The sequence below is a fragment of the Hemitrygon akajei genome, chromosome 5 (genome assembly GCF_048418815.1).
Source record: "Hemitrygon akajei chromosome 5, sHemAka1.3, whole genome shotgun sequence".
NCBI classification, from domain to species: Eukaryota; Metazoa; Chordata; class Chondrichthyes; order Myliobatiformes; family Dasyatidae; genus Hemitrygon; species Hemitrygon akajei.
In genome coordinates this window covers 75,651,451-75,665,823 of record NC_133128.1, presented here as the reverse complement: position 1 = coordinate 75,665,823, position 14,373 = coordinate 75,651,451, and the positions used below count along the sequence as shown (strand labels likewise).

The 14,373-nt window shown below is 41.4% G+C and overlaps 1 long non-coding RNA gene across 1 annotated transcript in view; it reads right to left on the bottom strand.

Annotated features, from left to right (window-relative positions):
• The window catches only part of LOC140727323 (uncharacterized), a 114,030-nt gene that overhangs the window by 2,947 nt on the left and 96,710 nt on the right, over positions 1–14,373 (bottom strand). The window contains exon 3 of the long non-coding RNA XR_012098826.1: positions 1,010–1,064. This is a non-coding gene — a long non-coding RNA (uncharacterized lncRNA). The remainder of the gene's footprint in view (positions 1–1,009; positions 1,065–14,373) is intronic.

The following is a 14,373-nucleotide window of genomic DNA, read 5'->3' as shown; positions in this document are numbered from 1 at the left end:
ATTCTATGTCCCTGAGCCACGAAGGGAAAATGAAACTTGGATTTCTGGTTCTAAATTGTTCTGCATCAATCCCCACTGAAGAGGAGGGCGGTTAGAAAATGGGTTCTTAGATGAGGTGCCAGAGATTGATCGTTGGATGAGAATAAGATTAATTTTGCTCTTGATGCTCTGAACAGACTGCTGATCAGTTACCAGTGTGCCAGTCAGAGTTCTCATTGGTACAAGATGATCCTTTTATGTTGAATGATCCAGGTATGAGGATAGGCTGGGTTTCTTTGCCTTGCAGTGGAGGGAGCTGAGAGAAAATCTGATAGAGGTATACAAAATTATGAGGGGCACAATGTAGATTATAGGAAATATTAGCAGAGGTATTTAAATGAGGAGCACAGATTTAATATAAGGAGTAAGATGGGAGGGGACTTCGGGATTCTGATTTTTTATCATTCCGTCAGTGGGGTTTCTTGTTTTGTGGATGTCCGTGAAGAGTAAGAATTTCAGGTTGTATAATGTACACATTTTCTAATATTGAGTTGAACCATTTTTGAACAATTTAAGAGGTTTAGAGAGGATCTAAGAAAGACATTTTTTTCATTTAGATGGTGGTTGGAATCTGAAATGCACTGCTTGAGTGGGGCGGGGGTGAAGGCAAACATTCGAGCATTTAAGAAAGAGCCGGATAAGAACTTGAATTGCCAACACATAGAAGGATGCAGACCAAATTTTGGTAAAGATGATAAGTATAGGTTGAACTTGGCATTGGCAATGTCATGGTGGGCTGTCAAGCATTTTCCTGTGCTGTACCAATCTATAACTCTATGTTAAGTGATCACATCTAAATTTTATTTGGAATAATGCAAAATTTTAAAGAGACCAATATGCAAGCCAGGGTTAGCAAAAGGACCTAGCAGTAATTCACATTGAATTTGAGTACAGATTTTTCTAATACATAAACATCTATCTTTATCTCCATAAAAATAAGTACTTATGGATAATCCATCATTAGACTCACCAAGAAAAAGCATAATTGATGGGATGAGAAGGAAAATCTGAAATAAATGACAAATCTGAAAAACAAAAATCATAAATATTCATCTTGCTAAAGGGATCTGAACTATATATAAAATATTAGTATTTTACACAATGACACAGGCAGTGCTTAGCATTCTACCATTTGCTTCCTTCTTTTACAATATTGTTTACTGAATCAGAGGGAAAAACAACTTCGTCAAGCACTGATTTGTCTCGGCTGCTCCAGAATGCAAACACCTGTTCCCAATCACCTTCTCCTCACTCTGACCATATGCAAAATTTCATATGTTAAAGCCAAAAAGAAGACCAGCCATCTGTGAATCATCTTTGGGCACCCAGATCTGCGATTCCTCACCACCTACATATAGGTACTGCAAAGTAGACAATGTCACGTTTGCACACATTATGCTCAACTTATTGGATATTTGCCCACGCATATATCCCATTACTATCTCCTTGTAAACTCTGTATGCCCAATTCATGATTTTCTACCTACTCTATACATCCTGCCAACAAGAAAAAGAACAATTGATATCTATTCTTTGTTTCCTGTCAGTCAACCTATCTTCTACTTGCGCAGGTTTGTTACGTCTGACACCATGAGTTTTTTTTTTGTAATAATATTGCTTTGGCAGCCCATCAAATGTTTTCTGGAAATCAGAGTATTGTATACCCCGAGTTTCCCCTTTCTTCTCAATTTGCAAATTCTTCACAGATTTCCAACATTGGTCAACTTCAGTTCCCTTTCACATAATCATGTTAACCAGCTGCTTACCTTATTTTTCTTTTTAAATGACTTACTAGAGTTTCATTTGGACTACGAGAGATGTTGAATCAGCGGATCCATGGTTTCCTACTCTCTGAGCCTCTCCCTTTTTGAATGAACAAGGTTCATTCACAAACTTCCAATCTAATAGAACTTTGTCCAAATCTTGGGATCTTTGGAAAATTAAAACCAATGCAACTATGGCACCAGCCACTGTTTTAAGGCCGTAGGATGATGCCCATTATGACCTGGCAATTTGCCAGCCACATCTCAAACAATTTGCTCAGTACTATTTAACTTGTGACTGTAACTTTCTGAAATCCCCATTTCCTTTAGTTTCCTGAATAGCAATTTCCAGATTAATTGCATCTCCTTCAGTGAGCACTGTTGCAAAATTCCTCTAGTTCCTCAGTGGATTATATTTAAGCAGCTTGGCTTCACTTGTTGCAGAGAGTGGTCTGGTATGACGTAGTATATAGAATTCTCAAATGCTGTCTTCACCCTGTGTTGGTTCTTCTCCCCAGCTACATCTCAGAAGCTGTTAATTTGTGTTGGGCACATTTTAACTTCAGCAAACCTCAAGGAATCGTACTGATGACATTATCATCTAAGAGTGGCAGCATAGATGCATCCTTCAATTTAACAATAATTATGCTTGGCACAGTGGAATTGGAATTCACTCATTGTGAACATTTTACCCTTACAGTCCACTGCAATGCAAACATGGAAGCCTCTGCCTGGGACAGAAATAGCAGTTATTACGCACTGGAAGACCAGACCAGCTAACCTTGTTCTCACCACAGAATATATCCTAATATAATGACACTCAGATTTTAAACATCATTTCTCTATGGTGTGTGCATGGATAGAAATAACGTCATCAATAAAAAGCTATTATTTTCTGTTGATGAACTTTGTGGAAAATTGCAGTTGTTTGAATGGTGCAAGGGTTCAGCCCTGGAAAGGCAATTAATCACTTTGCATCAAATGTGCCTTCTATACTTGTGAATTCTTGTCTTAGGTACTTAATGTTGTTAGGAGTGTCCCTAAAAAAGTAGTAACATGATGTTTCCTGATTTACATCCACTATTGTATTCACAAATTCTTCAGCTGTCTCTGGAAAACGATGAGAAACTTGCACTTGTATTGTGCTTTTCAACTTGCAAAACCGCAGGCACAAAGAGTGACATGCTGATGCCCAAATACTTTGCTTTAATGATAAACGAGGCCCTCCGTTGGACAGCATCAACCATGGATATTGCATCTTAGCTGTCTATGTGACACGTAAGCCGGTATGCAAGTCAGGCCAGTACAATATGAAGAGCAAGCTGTTGCCCATGCAGCAGATACCCACTCTCCACACAGTTGATGGATCCAAAGGAACAGCAGAGACTGATACCATTTGGCACCGGAGGCATTGCAGGTGCTGCCAGTCAACATTGAACTCAACATTGGACTTCTTTAGGAACTCCAGCTCCAGATGTTTCCTCGGGGTTTACTCCCAATGCCTGCCTTCCCCATGAGCAAGTGTAACCACAAGGCAGTGGAGGTGTAAGATCAGTAGTCCTTCTCCTAGATGAACTGGCAACCGCGTCTGACGAACCCCATCTGCCTGAAGCGATTAGTTTTAACCACCAATAGCCCACCGTTGTCCCTTCTCCTATCACTAGAAACAGTTCTGTCAAACTTAGTAGCTAAACCATGCATGAAAGCCTGGAGCTGGACTTGGTTGTCAGAGCCTCTTTGAGATGTACACTAATGGAGCATTTAGTAGGTAGTGAGAGCTTATCCCCACTACCACCACCCCTTCTCCCCAGCTTTGACAACCTTAAGGAACCAATATTTTAATAATATTGATTGCCAGATAAGCACTAGTCAGGGAACTGGGGATAACTTCACTGATATTCTTTGAAATAAGGCCGTAGAATAATTTTCAACCATCCCACCCTTATCTTGAGAGAATAGGTAGGCTTCAGTCTAACATTGTCTAAAACAAGTGCCACACATTAGCTTAAGTCCTATCTCCAAGTAGCTGACATACTGTTTACCTCACAATATTCTGATTCAAAGGTCAGAGTGCGAATGAATCAGAACTAGCACTGATCATTGTGCAACCCTGGTATAATGAGATAATACTTGATTCAAATGTCTCACCCTGTAATGGGAGACAAAATACATCTGAAAGAAGCTTTCTTTGAGGACTCATTCTTCACTGTCACTTAATGGCTCATTAATCCAAATGTTTACCCCATAGCAATTTTGCAAGTGTGGATATCATTGTTCCAAAATTCTAAATGTTAATATATGCTTGCAGCATGTAATAGACATAATGTAGAGAAGAATTTAAGACGTAATGTGTGAATTCGCCTGAGAAAGCACCAGGACACAACTGTGTTCCAAAGCATGATCATTATCTATCAAAGAACCAGCTTAGAATGACATAGTGTACAGGTATATACAACAAAATAATCTAATGACATGAAATGTAATGTAAAGGAATCAGTTATTCTTGTAGATATTAGTAGAAGATATAAATTTTCACAGGCATTAAACTATTTAAAATTAAAAATCAAACAAAGCTTGCAGATGCTGGAAATCCAAAGGAAAACACACAAAATGCTGGAGGTACTCAGCAGGTCAGGCACCATCTATGGAGAGGAATAAGCATTCGACTTTTGAAGTCAAGACCCTTCCTCAAGACTGAGAAGGAAGGGGGAAGATGCCAGAATTAAAAGGTGGGAGAGGGGAGGGGAAGGAGGCTGACTGTAAGATGACAGGTGAAGCAAGGTAGATGGGAAAGGTCAAGGGCTGGAGAAGAAGGGATCTGATAGGAGAGGATTGTGCACCATAGGAGAAAGGAAAGGAGGAGGGGACCCAGGGGGAAGTGAAAATTTGGTGAGAAGAGGAGAAAGGTCAGCCTGAGGAACAGACTAAGATAGACTTAAAAGTAAGTCCATTTTGTCATTGTCTAGCTCAGTTTTGTATTGGCTTGCTGTTTGTCAGTCATGTCATGCATGCAACATCTTGGACAAAAAATGACAAAAATTCATTTGCTCAGCAATCTGTTCTTAATGTCCAGGCCAAATAATATTAGGTTGGTAAACAATTAGTATTCATCACTAGTGTTAGCGTTTTAATTTACATTGGCGTTCCGGATACTGCAGCCTACTTTAAAGTCATTTTGTCAGAAGCAGAGCTCCTACACAATTAATAAACAAACCACTTGGGAGATTTAATGCAATATTTCACATTTCTGGTAGAATTAAATTAAACTCAAAAATAATATTAATGCTGAAAATTTAAATAAAGGAAACATGCATTTATGGAGTGCGTTTTGTCATCTTAATTCATCCCACAATTCTACACAGCTATTTCGGTGGGCTAAAGGTACCTCTGTCAGCAGTTCCAAAGAGGACTGCCGCCATGCCTGACCTTCATCTCCACAACTGGATATGCGATTGAGTCCATTTAGCATGTAAGCCCTGAGCTCAGAGTATACGTTGCATCGAACTCTTCAATTTTGCACTCAGAATGACTGACATTTGAATCATGACCATAATCATTTCAATTGCCCTCAGTTGAAAAGAAAACTGCAGATTAATGGTTTGTTTGCTTTTCCTAATTTAGCTTCATGTTCTTAATTCATTTCCAGTATTTACAATTTTTTTTAAAATAAGTGCATTATTTTCCTATTTGATTTGAAATCTTCTTGATTAGCACAGACATTTAAACATTGTACAAGGGCTTTTGACAGCAGTGAGCGGGTCACGCCTCAGGATCCACCACCCGACCGACAACAACATCTCACATTTTGTCTCATTCCTCTGGACATTTCGCAGTCTTCTAGAATGAACAGAGGATTTTCCAACTTCAAATAAACTGCCCTCTCATTTTTTTTTACCTTTTGTATTCCTTTCTCACTTCATTTTTTATAAAATGCCTTCTGAACAACCAGTCCTCATGCTGATTGTCACCTGACCTGCCTCAACCAATCCCTAGGCTTCTGTCCCAACCTCAGTCTTTTTCCCAGCTCTACTTTGAAAAATGCTTACCTTCCATACTTCTCCCAGGTTTGAGGAAGGCTCCCTGACCTGAAACATCCACTTACAGAGATTCTGCTTGACTGGCAATTCATCCAGCAATTTCATTTTTTTTCTGTAATTTGCAGTTTTATTTGTTAGCCATGATCTGAGACTATCACCTCTTGGAGACAATTGCACAGCACAGAAAAATCAGAGCAGCTCAGATTCAAGTTCGATCGGTCCAGTGGGATCACAAACATTAAGTGCAGCCACAAGAAATCACAGTGAGGAACAGTGGGTGGTCGGGGAGAGTGGGCCAGATCCAGGCCATTGATTACAAAATTTATTCACTGCCATGACATAGGCAAATGTTGAGCTATGTTGTGTAGTGTAACATCCCACAAATAGTGTCAAGTCACCATCAGTTAAATTGTTTTTATCACAAAGCCATCCTCAGGGTGGAGGAGCAACACCACATATTCTACCTGGGTACCCTCCAACTAGATGGCATGAATTTCAATTTCTCTTTCTGGTCAACAGTATTCCCTGCCCCCCTTCTCTATTCCACACTCTGACCTTTTACTTCTTCTCACTTGCCTATTACTTCCTCCTGGGTACCCTTCTCTCTTTGCTTTCTCATATGGTCCATTCGCCTCTCCTATCAGATCCCTGCTTCTCCAAACCGTGACCTTTCCCACCCACTTGGCTGTACCTATCCTCTTCCAACTGGCCCTTTCCCCTTCCCCCCACTTCTTATTCAGTCCTGAAGAAGGGTTTTGGCCTAAAATATCAGCTGCTTACTTTTTGCATTGATGCTGCCTGACCTGCTGAGTTCCTCCAGTGTTTTGTGTGTGTTGCTTTGTTTTTAGACAGATAGACAGACATACTTTATTGATCCCGAGGGAAACTGGGTTTTATTACAGTTGCACCAACCAAGGATAGTGTAGAAATATAGCAATATAAAACCATAAATAATTAAATAATAATAAATAAAATATTCCAAGTGGAAATAAGTCCAGGACCAGCCGATTGGCTCAGAGTGTCTGACACTCCAAGGGAGGAGTTGTAAAGTTTGATGGCCACAGGCAGGAATGACTTCCTTTGACGTTCAGTGTTGCATCTCGGTGGAATAAGTCTCTGGCTGAATGTACTCCTGTGCCTAACCAGTACATTATGAAGTGGATGGGAGACATTGTCCAAGATGGCATGCAACTTGGACAGCATCCTCTTTTCAGACACCACCGTCAGAGAGTCCAGTTCCACCCCCACAATATCACTGGCCTTACGAATGAGTTTGTTGATTCTGTTGGTGTCTGCTACCCTCAGCCTGCTGCCTCAGCACACAACAGCAAACATGATAGCACTGGCCACCACAGACTCGTAGAACATCCTCAGCATTGTCCGGCAGATGTTAAAGGACATCAGTCTCCTCAGGATGACTGAGGTTGGATATTGTGTTGGACAAGGGGATGAGGACTGGACTATTCTATACTTCTGCTATAGATAGTTGGAAAATTGAATATTTAACTGCTCAATTCCCAAGGGTCTGGGACGTTTATTTAATGTGTAACTGAAAACAGGTTTTCAAAACTAAGGTAAGTTTCAACAAAGATAAATTTCAATTTTGGGGATCTTAATCCCAATTTATATAGACACTGCATTCTATTCATCAACTCGAAAAGCATTTCAGTGATTTCTGCTCAGATGGAACTGCCAGGTCAACAACTACAAATATGCATGTTGCTGCATGCCTGAGGTTTGGGACCTACTAATGCCACGGCTTCATAGGACCATCTTTAATTTAATCAGCAAGTGTTGTCCGTTTCCCCAGCACAATTTCCAGTAGGCCAAAGGCCTGTTTAAATCATTAATTAGCCTAAAGAAAAAGAGCCTATTGATAGTATCTATGACTTCCACCAGCAACAGCAAATGCAACAGTTCCTACTATTGACATTTCCCTTCTATTAATATTTGGTTTTCTATACCTGGCCTTTTGGGTATTATCTACATATCCAAGACATAGTCTCTCATGGGAGCTTTCGTGCTCTGTGTTTGGGTTCATGTAACCCTTGTTCAATGTGCCAGAACAGTATTTTCAATATGGCTATTGCCACTCTATGAACTACCATTTGTGGTCATGTACCATTCTACACAACATCTCATTTATAAAAGGCAAATGCTGAGCAATAGAATCTCTGGTCAAAAACCTTCTGAATCCTCCCATTTTAGTTCAGAATGTAATTTTGCAGGATTCTTGCATATGAGTGCAGCCGCTTCAGGATTTTCCTCATGACATAAGAGCTGAAGTTAAAGCACACAGTTGCCATGGTAACCATGGTAAAGGGAGGTTCCATGGCCAGGGTGAACATATACCATATATTCCCCAGTAGTTTCTTAACAGACGGTGCCTTAGGCCAATATATTTATTCTAAAGTCTTCTTTAAATTGCAAAGCATGTGCAGGAAAATAATTGAAAATAGCTGTAATAAAGTAGAACAGATTGTTCTACAGGTCGTGCTTGTATCATTTATTGCCTTTTGCAGTGTCCCTGTTTCCTCCAGCGTCTCTTTTCTAGTAATTCTTTATATGATGATATGTAGCTCAGTGTTAAGAGAGGCCAGATGAGAGCTGAGCAGCCAATCAGTCTTCAGAAAATAAGAGAGACATACAAAATTTATGAGAATGTCTGCCTGCATTTTAACAGAAATTCTATTTTTATCCACAGGCTGCCAGGTTTCCCACACCACTGGAACATGGCAGCAGCACGGAGATGTAAACAGCTGCATGTGAGTCCAAATTCTGATTTTGCTTTGTATTAAAAAGCTTATTAAACACCACCCACCATTTACCTCTTAATTTTTCCTTTAATAATATAACTCCATTTCTTGTCAGTTTATGTTATATCCCATCTAAGTTCGGGTAATTAAATTTTAAATCTTTATTTGTGGCCCACAAACCGTATGTCAAATTATGGTTACTTTTGCAATATGTTCCTCCACATTCAGATGATTAATTAATCTTGTTGGTAACTCTTCTTGAAAAGCAAATGAGCCAACAGCTGCAATTGTCTTTGAAGAAGGTAATCCTGAAGAAATTTCTTCACTAGACAGTATTGAATTTTAATATTATTTTTAACTCTTTTTAAACCAAGGATTTGGAAAGAAATGAAGGCTTTAACCTAGGTACTAAATCATGTGGTGCTGATAATTTCAGTGTTTCTGATATGAGTAGAATTTCAATTGCAATGCTCACTCACAGGAATATAGCCTGACTCTCATTACTTTTTACATTGACATGCAGAAGAGTGTAGGGTACAGGGCAGTGAAGTTAATCCGGCAGCATTTACCTTGGACAACGGAATTGCTCATGTACACTTTGTGAATGACACAAATGTATTCAAATCTGAACTGCAGTAAGAAGCATCATGTCTACATTATTTTTAAAGGCATCCTTAATTATTTGAATATTTGTCTGCGATTGAGGTGCAGGAGGGCTTGTTGTGCTCAGCAAGCTGAGAACCAGCGAGGGAAGTGGTCTTGCAATTTGTGCTGAAGTTTGGGTATTAACTGTTGCATTAAACTATGTGGAAAATTCTCCAGCTATGTTCTATTCACAAAACTCAGAACAAACCCAATTTGGATAATTATTGATCAATAAATCTACCCTCAATAATCACCAGGTAATGGAAATGATCGTCAAATGTGCTATCCAACCACACCTACTCAGCAATAACTCACTCACTATTATCCTCTTTGGGTTTCATCAGAACCACTTCATTCCAGATCTCATCAAAGCCTTGAGTAAATGTGGACTAAAGTGCCAAGTTCTAAGTCAGGTTGAGATCACTCTCCTTGACATCAAGGCATTAATTGATTGAGTGAGGCATTAAGAAGCTTTGGTAAAACTTAAAATCAATGATCTTTGGGGAATATACTCAAATGGTTAGAATTATACCGCACAAAAAGGAAGATGGTTGTGGTTGCCTGAGGTCAATCATCCCAGCATTATGACATCAATGCAGAGGTTCCTCAGGGAAGTTCCTTGACCTAAACATCTTCATCTGCTTCATCAATTAACTTACTGCCATAATACAATCAGGAATCAGAATGTTCATTGATGATTGTACAACATTTAACACTATTTACAACACAGAAGCAAATGAAACAGCTTAATCCATTAAGACCATTGTAACGTTTAGACATGGAGTGATAAGAGATAAGTAATATTTGCATTGTCAATGACTATCTCCAATACAACAGAAGCTACTCTCGTACCTTGACGTTCAATGACATTATCATCACTTATATCAATACCCTCGGGAGGTCACCATTGTCGAGAAGTTCAATTAAAACATATACAAGATCTATTGCCATGTGAGCAGGCCAGAAGCTGGGTGTCCTGTGGCAAGAAACTCACTTCCTAACACCCAAGGTGCAAATTAGGAGCATAATGGAATACTCTCCAGCATGCTGCTCACTAACATCTCCCACTGTTATTCCAACAGCACCCATCAAACCTGCTCTCACCACCACAGAGAAGGAACAAACAGGCTCACAGGAATACCATCATCTGCAAATTTCCCCTCACCTGTACCTCACTCTGACTGGGAAATATATTCCCAGATCTTCATTGATACAAGGTCTAAATCCTGCAGCCCCAATAGCTCTGTGGATCTTCATTGAATGGACTGCAGCAGTTGAAGAAGGTCGATCACCAGAACCTTCTGAAAGGCAACAAGAGATAAATAATCCATGCTGGCTTTGCCAGTGATGTTCCAGATTCCAAAATTAATTTTAAAATAATACTTTTTGTTCACTGGTGCCCTCTGTTGGTTGGGATTGACCATGGGTATTGCATCCCAGCTGTCCACATGTTACACAAGCCTGGGCAGTATGATATGGACAGCAAGCTGCTGCCCATGTAGCAGGACTCCCCACTCCATGCAGCTGATGGGTCCAAAGGGATGGCAGAGACGTCACAGGCACCAGTCGCGTCACAGGAGTTGCAGTCTGCGTTGAAATTAATGTAGGGCTGCCTTAGGGACTCCAGCACTGGATTTTTCCTCAGAGTTTACTCCTAAAGCCTTTCCCGTGAGTGGATATAGCCACAAGCCAGCGGAGGTTTAGCGTCATAGAGTCATAGAAAAGTACATCTCAGAAACAGGCCCTTTGGCCCATCTAATCTGTGCCAAACCATTTAAGCTGCCTCCTCCCACCAACCATCACCTGGACCATGGCCCTCCATCCATCTACCATCCATACACCTGTCCAAACTTCTCTTAAATGTTGAAATCAAGCTCACATGCGCCACTTGCGTTGGCCGCTCATTCCACACTCTCACTATACTCTGAGTGAAGACGTTTCCTCTCATGTTCCCCTTGAACTTTTCACCTTCCACCCTTAACCCATGACCTCTAGTTGTAGTGTCACCCAACCTTAGTGGAAAAACCCTGCCTGCATTTACCCTATCTATACACTCATAATTTGTATACCTCTATCAAATCACCCCTCTTTTATGCTCCTAGAAATGAAGTCCTAAGCTATTCAATCTTTCCTTATAACTCAGGACCTCCAGTCCCAGCAAAAATGCTTGTAAATTTGTTTTGTATTCTTTCAATCTTATTTACAACTTTCCTGCAGTAAGTGACCAAGACAGCACACAATACTCCAAATTAGGAAATTAGGTCTCACCTACATCCTATACAAATTCAACATAATATCCCATCACCTGTACTCAGTTCTCTGATTTACGAAGGCCAATGTGCCATCAGCTTTCTTTATGACCCTATCTACTTGTGATGCAAATTTCAAATAATTATGGACCTCTATTCACTGTGTAATTCTAACTTGACTGGTCTCACTGAAGTGAAACACCTCGCACTTGTCTGCATTAAATTCCATTTGCCATTTTTTCCATCTGATCCCCCTGCAACCCATGATAGCCTCCTCACTATCCTCTACACCTCACTCTTGGTGTCACCCACAAACTTGCTGATCCAGTTAACCACATTATCATCCAGATCATTGATATAGATGACTAACAACAATGGACCCAGCACCAATCCCTGTGGCACTGCGTTAGTCACAGGCCTCCAGTCAGAGTGGCAACCATCTAGTACCACTCTCTGGCTTCTCCCACAAAGCTGATGTCTAATCCAGTTTAATGTCTAATCTTGAATGCTGTGTGACGGAACCTTTTTGACCAAACTCCTATGTGGAACCTTGTCAATTGCCTTGCATGTTGACAATATCCACTGCCTTGCCTTCATCAACTTTCCTGGAAACTTCCTCAAAAAAACATTGGTTAGACATGATTTACCACGCACAAGGCCATACTGATTATCCCCAGTCCGTCCACGTCTATCCAAATACTCACATATCAAGACCATTAGAATACCCTCCAATAACTTTCCCACTTCTGATGTCAAGCTCTTCAGCCAAAAATTTCCTGGTTTAGATTTAGAACTTTCTTAAACAGCAGAACAACATTAGCTATCCTCCAATTCTACGGTCCCCTACCTGTTGCTAAGGATGATTTAAATATCTATCTAGGGCCCCTGCAATTTCTGCACTTGCCTCCCACAGGGTCCGAGGGAATACCTTGTCAGCCCCTGGGGATTTATCCACCTTAATTTGATTCATGATAGAAAACAAGTCCTCCTCTGTCATCTTTAACAGATCCATGACCTCGCTGTTGCATTGACTTACATCTGTTTCCCAAGTAAATAAAGATGCAAAAAATCCATTGATGACCACTACCATCTCTTTTGTTTCCACACATGTGTAACCCCCTGGGTTGCCTCAGGCTCGCTCAGCTTGTTCTCGTCTAGGGGGAGCAGCCTTCGGCCCCGCCAAACTGGGTAATCAGCTTGTGTGGATGCTGTGTGATGTCCCCGCCTCGCCAAAGAACAAACAGGACACCATATGCGATTAAATGATTACAATTTATAAAGGTTACTATAACTAAATAATTAATAGCGATACAGTATACATGAAGGAAAAGAAAATAAAGAAAAGGCGCCAAACTTATCAAAGTCCAAACCACTTCATGCACAACCGTTGGAGCTCAATTACCGAAGTCTTCTGGCCACCATTCAATCCCCTCCGAACTCCTCAACTCGCAGCTCAGGACCACCCGAAGTGGTCAACCAAGCACATCTATCTTCGGCTCCTCTCCACGGGGTACCTCCTGGCCTTGGATCCCTGCTTGGGGTCCGTTCCTCGCCCAGTTTACAGCATCGCATCCTCTCTCTCTCATCCCCTCGCGCCGATCTCCCCAAAAGCCCGCCAACAATAGTTTACAGACTCAGAAGAAAGAAGAACATTAATCCCAATTGGTTTACAAAGGAATACAATTCTCGTTATCAGTAAATTTTAACCAAAACAAGCTTCCAGCCCTCTCACGCAACAAAGAAGCATTTCTACTTTTAACAAAACAAAGAAGCCATTTTGATTAACATACGCAGTAACAAAGAAAAATAAGAAACCCCCCTTTATACTCTCTCCACACCAAATAAAAGTCATGTCCTCATAACTATTAAATAACTCGCCCACTCTTCCTGCCAACACAAACCCTAACCCAGGCACAAACAGTGACATTGCTTCCCAAACCATAAACTTCACGCGCTGTTCCTCAGGCGCTACATAGGCCAACTTATCTGGGAGTTTCCTAACCCTCCGAGACCTCCGTACCCCCTCACCTAAACCCTTCAGGCTCAGTCACAACTGGGGATACCTCGGGCCTGCTACCAACTCCTCTCTCAACCTCTCATTCATGCCCCCACTGCAACTCTGTGCCCCCTATTGCCCACAGCTAACCCTCCCCACTACACCTGACTCAGTGAGAGAAGGGCGAAGGGTCTCTTCCTCAATCGAGGGGAAGTCAGCAAAAGGCAGCATGTACCACACATCCAGCACATCGTCCTTCGAATCCGTATTCTTCCTCATTTCTGCGATCGGTAGCTGCTGTTTGATCTTCTCCAAACGGAAACACGTGGCCTGCACTGCTCCTGCAGTCTCTTCAACCTCCTGCAATCGAGAGATCAGCTTCTTCTCTGGCCCCTGCAACTCTCGCCACAGGCTCAGCAGTTCTGACTCACGCATCCCGGCCATCTCAATCTGGGACGCAGTTACTCGGACAGCTTCTTCCACCCCGACCTGAAAAGCAGCAGTTAAAGATTGGTCAGCCTCCAGTTCAGTGTTCACTGCACTTATCTCCAGCTTTTTCTTCATCGTGACTTCTTCCAGATCGACTTTCAGGCTTTGCACTTCATTTGAACTGTCGATGGTCATCTTCAGGTTCCCTTCAAGCGTCCGCTTCCCTCTTCCGAGATTTGTCCACAATTTCTTCACCTCTGCAAACTCCCCCTCTCCAGGCTCTCAGTTTGCTGTTGCCCTCAGTCAGACAACTTTCTTCATTTTCTCCAACTTGTAAGACCTCCCACTGGTTCCAGATCACTCTCTCCAGTCTCTCCGTCTTCATTTCATTTCAAACTTGATTCCGTAGAGACAGTCGCTCACGAGCTGCGAACTTCGCCAGCCCTGGCACGTGTCCAGA